Below are 5,493 nucleotides of genomic sequence, written 5' to 3'. Positions count from 1 at the left end.
ATTTGTTCTAAAAAAAAACTTGTTTACATCTGCTCCCTGAGTTGTGCCTTTGCTGAGAACCATGACAGCATCCCTCATCAACACTGGCTCCAAATTTTCACGCTTTTAGGTCCTAAAATCCCAAAATACTGGATTGTGTGACTTTAAACTTACTGAATGAAAGACGTTTAATAATTTTTCTTTAAGTTTGGTTCACGAATGTTTAATTAAGATACTACAGAAACATGTCTTGCGCCCATTTTCCTTCATGTCCACTATTTACAAGCAGTGTCAAACTTGCTAAAATTGATGTATCAGAACTTCTCCCTAAACAATTTTATGAATACTGCCTGCCAGCCAACCTGGCTGGTATTTGAATTGATATGCTATCTGGAAAACCTACGCCCAGCAGATTTATAGTACACCATTTGAATCAGCAGGGCTGGTATGATTTGCCAGTAATGGCCTTGAAAAGTGATCATGCTGTTTTTCAGTTATTTTTCAAAACTGTTGAAGATATACCCTTTGAAGTCTTGGAGTGATAAGTTGTAAATCAGCGAGAAATACACACTCTTAACCTGGGATCTAATACATTTGAAGCAAGTTCATAGAAGGGGAATATTATATATTTGAGAAATAAATCAACACCAGGCTATAGACAACATGTACTCCATTACATGTCAGTCTATCATGTCATCTTATGTAAAATGAATACATAAAAAGATAAAAAATAAAAGGCAACACAACACAACAAACAGCGCTATATTACAGAACTTGTGGTTCCTTTTGTTGTTGTTGGTTTTTTTTTTTACCTAGTATCATACTGTAGTGTTTTGATGTCTTCTTTGAATTCAGTGTTTTCCATCCATCCTATTGTCAGAGCTATGGACAGAAGATCAAGGTTAGGCATCATTTCATTCAAATATTCGATATCTCATTTCAGAGTAAAACTGCAACATCTTGAATGTGACTCTGTATGGAAAACTCTGGAGCGGTGGTGCACATCTGACCTTGGGGATATGCTAACGCTGTGGCTTTGCGGAGATTTAACAATTGTCATGAAAACATTAAATTGAGACCGCTGCATCTGGCAGTCAGACAATAATGCTGGTACATCACAGTGCTGCTTTTTAGTGCCAAGAAACGATGACTCATTTCTGATAAACATCTGCATCATAAAATAAGAGCGTGGCCTTGCTTGCGTCTCGGTAATGGTACAGTGAATATCAGTAATGCGAGCAAGCACTTTTTTTCACTGAATTATAGTTTATTCAAAGCATACATCTGCATCTGATACAAAATACTAGGCACAGATTGAGTGAGCTCTGTCATGGTTTCCACATTTTACAAGGGATGATTAGTAAATTATCAGTATAATTACAGTATTTCTCTGTTACACAGCACCATAAACACTACTGCCATTTTTTACATAAACAATGAATGTGTTTTTTTTCTCTTTTTCTTCTGTTTACTGATAGTTTCCAAATTGAACAAAGTGACAATACAATGACATATGGTCAATACAGTAGTGACAAAGGTGCAAGTAGTAACTGAGATAGAAACATTACAAAACCAAGACAGGACAGATATTACAAACCAAAAACATGACCCAAGACTAAGACTAAGGACATAAGATTAATTAATAATAAAATAAAAATATTATATATATATGTTGTCTGCAGTCACTATTTTAATGTTGCTAAAATACCTGATCAGTCATTGAAGGATATCTGGGAAGTCCAGGTCTTACTCGAAAGAGGGGTTCCACATCTTGCAAAACTTTCTCATGGAGCCCTTCATTATGCACCTGTTTCTTTCCACTTTAAGGAGTTCTCTTATCTATAGGTTATGGGAAGAAGGTGTAGGAGATTTCCACGTAAGCAGTACCAAGCATCTGGCTAGTAGGGTAACAAAGGCCTGGGAGTTACACTGACCACTGCAGTCATAGCATTAGGTTCAATCAATTTTCCAGTAACCTTCGACAATGATCTAAAATGTTTCTCCTGGTATGATAGTAATGCAGGACAAGATCAGAGCATGTGTGCATGATTCACTGATCCTTAGCAACACCTGTCACGAGTTGGGTCCACATTGAGAGCCTAACTTTTGTCAGGTGTGTGGTCCACAAGTCCAAAAGTTGCTAAGAGATCTCCTCTTCCATAGTAGTTCATGAAGGAAAACTAGGGAGTGAACCTGAGCATATATACAGATTGGGTGTTACGTGTCCTCATTCAGCCTGGAGGGAAGTACCTTCACTCATGAGACAAAGTTCTTACCAAGGCCAAACTTGTCAAAGGTGTAAAAAAGATACCTCCACTCCCTGTAATCAAAGGACTGTTCTGTATCTAATATCCTTTTTTACACCCAAATTAGCAGGTATGAGCAGATTTTTTCAATGCGGGTAAACCTGCTAATAAAAGGCGACTGACCCGTTTCCACTGCCAGTTGGTTTGCCTGTCTGTTCAGACTGAGGACACACACAACTGCAAGGAGCGATTTCATCACATGCAGTTACAGAGCACACACATGGAAGCAGTGGAGAAAGCAGCGAGCAGCTAGCTGCTGTGCAAACTGCTAAAACAGTGCTTCTGTGAGTGTCGGAGCCACCATGTGAGGCCCTTCAATCTGTATTTGTGTTTTTTTAAACTTACTTCAGGGTTGCAGCTCAATGTTTGACCCCTGAGCGCATTGTAGCTGCAGTGTTTCTGGTGTAGCACTGTGCTGGGCAGGTGAAGGCCAGTTTACAGTGCCTGTGCAAGGAAAAGGGTTAAAATTAGCATGTTTGCCCAGGTGTTGTCTTTACATCAATGCTGATCCGAGCCGCAGCAAATAAATACCCGCATAAACTGTAGTCATTTGACCCAGGAGTGAATGCTGATTCTACCCTTTCCCACTGCCGATAAAAGCCCAATGTAAGCTGGTCTTAGTGGGTTTTTTGTCCAGTGGAAAAGTAGCTTAAGGATATCACAGCTTCTGACTCGGTAGTGTGAAGGGGGAAGTGTATAATATTAAAAAGTCTTAAGTTAAAAAAGAGTCCCTATTTTTAATGAACCCAGTTTGGTCAGAAGAGATAATGGTTCGTAGCACTGTTTCCAAACTTAGGGCGGGCATTTTATACAGAAATTTAAAATCAACATTTAACAAACAAATTGAGAAGCAGTGGATCCATATTCTTTTTTTAAAATAAGAGCGAGTGAAGCACGATTGAGTGTTGGAGGTTAACCAAGATTTAAGTGATTCACCAAACATATCTATCAAATGGGTGCTAATTTGTGTTGAAATTTCCTGTAAAACTCTATTCAGTAGCCATCTGGCCCTAGACATTTGCATCCTTGCACAAATGTAAAAGCAACAGATAGTTCAGTTATAGTTATCGGATTCTCCAACTCCTCAACTATATCAGGGTGAACCAGAGGGACGTCTGGTAAAATGAAAAAGTCCTGTGTGTCGGAGTTGGTTTCAAAAGGGTATAACAAAACATAGTAATCTTTTGGGATCGATGTAATATGTTAAGATGTTCAAATTTGGGGATTTTGGTGAAAAGAACTGGTCTGACGTAATTGGTGGGACAGTACTCTGCCAGCTTTGTCACCCTGTTCATATTAATTACTTCTGGCGTTAAGGATTAGTTCAGCAGCATGGTCTGTTGTCAACGTGTTGAATTCTGATTGTAGACAGAGGTGTTCTCCAAACACATCTGGGGTTGGTGAAGTGGCATATGGACTATACAGCTGTACCCTTTGTTAGTTCAATAATTTTTTCCCTTTTTCTGTTGACTTACATAACCGATTATCTGCCCTCCAATATAAACCTTCAATGTCTCAATACAGATGCAGAGATGTCAGGGGTCTTATAAAAATACCAATTTGGATGGAAATCAATTCTACATAGTTTTCATCCAAAAGTAAACATATGTTTGACAGAACCCCTAGACTCATTCATGAAGGCTTTAAGGGAGCTATTTCTAAGTTTTGCAATTGCTACATAGCCAATGTTAGCATTTACAGCTATTTACTTACCAGTCTAGAAGAAACGTTCCAAGTTCAGCATAAAACTTCACTCTTTTACTGGTGAGTTTTCTCCAGGGTTGAAAAGCAACCCTCTTGTTTTACTTCTTTTTCTATTATTTCTTTTCCCCTACTGAAGTCTGCATGCTAACCAGTGAGCTCTGGCCTGGCTGCGTCATCTAATCACTTTTCGATAGCGAATCATCGTAACGTCCAGGTTGTCCTGAAGAAGCAGCCTTGTTTAAGTGTATAATAGCCTCTTGTAAATGCAATGATGGCTGAAGGCCTTTGGAAGACTGCTATGCTAAGTAAACAGCTGTTAATGCTAACACTGGCTATGTTCCAGCAGCAAAAACACAAAAAAAAATACAAATAGCTCTGTTAATTGTCTTGCTACCTCCATGGAAGAGTGATACAGCTAAGCTAGCAATTTAAGTCACCTCCAAGGAAGCACAAAGACATATCAGGCAGGTTAGACAAGAGCTGCCTAAAGACATCATTATCCCCTTCAGGGGATATTGATGTCTTTAGGCAGCGTCACTAGTGAATGTCTTTACATTCACTAGTGAGGTGTATCATACTCGGGTGCTGGGGTATCATACATCCTGCCAGTAACAATTAAATATCTGCCATTTGGACCGGAGACCACATCAGAACATAGAAAGGGAACTTGCTATGGAATGATGGATAATAAGCATTACCGCTCCACCCACTCTTAATTCTTGGATACAGACTAACAGAATTGATACATAAACCTTGCTACAATATTCTTAATTCAGTATTACTGCATGCATCATACACATTTGATAACATTCTTTGGATTGGGTTTCATTAAGGGGATAGCGAAGTACAAATAAATCCCCATTTCACTTGATGCAAAAGGACAAAGATGGATTTCCCAGAGGAAATTAATGGGGCTTAGAGCATTAAAGGGACCCCTGGTGATTTTTTCCAAATCAATTCTGGCTACAAAAAAAGTTAACTTAGATTGACTGCATCTGCAAAAGTCAATAAGATCACTTAAACACTGCTTGCTAGATGAGGACTGAGCTGCAGAAGACATCAACTTAATCTCAAGTTTTCCCTCCTTGCGCCAATGTCTGTTCCGTTAAGTGGTAAACACAATTTAAAAAACTTCAGCAAGCCAAGTGATAATCAATAGCTTTCCCTCTTCTGTTTAATCAGACGGTGATATTTTTAATTTGTTTGTTTGTTTGTTGCTAAGATACATGGCTTTATCTAGAATATTTATTTGCTCCAGAGGTTTCTCTTGCTTTGGTTTGAGTCAGCATTTTGTACCGTTTGCAGTCCTTGTGGAATTCTCTAATGACAGTCCCAATTTGGAGCTTTAATTCAGCGCTGAACAGAAAACACTCTTCTCCTCAGCTGGTATGAAAAAGCTGCCTCCATCACTGGCCAAAGCCATTGTTTTACAAGTGGAAACCCCAACGACAATTATGCCTTACTGGTTACGGTTTGGCCGAGTGAGATTGCAGAAGCCTTCTCC

The 5,493-nt window shown here is 39.0% G+C and overlaps 1 long non-coding RNA gene across 1 annotated transcript; it reads right to left on the bottom strand.

Moving 5' to 3' along the window:
- Positions 1–239: 239 nt before the first annotated feature.
- Positions 240–4,407, bottom strand: LOC139628069 (uncharacterized). Its single transcript, XR_011692678.1, has 4 exons — positions 3,999–4,407; positions 2,631–2,729; positions 1,688–1,818; positions 240–861 (listed from the first exon to the last, which is right to left on the bottom strand). It is a non-coding gene; the product is annotated as an uncharacterized lncRNA (long non-coding RNA).
- Between the last annotated feature and the right edge of the window lie 1,086 nt (positions 4,408–5,493).

The sequence above is a fragment of the Trachinotus anak genome, unplaced genomic scaffold (genome assembly GCF_046630095.1).
Source record: "Trachinotus anak isolate AG129_WGS33_773 ecotype Australia unplaced genomic scaffold, CSIRO_AGI_Tana_v1 ptg000011l, whole genome shotgun sequence".
NCBI lineage: Eukaryota > Metazoa > Chordata > Actinopteri > Carangiformes > Carangidae > Trachinotus > Trachinotus anak.
Note: the sequence above shows the minus strand (reverse complement) of the source record. Positions and strands in the feature narration are given on the sequence as shown.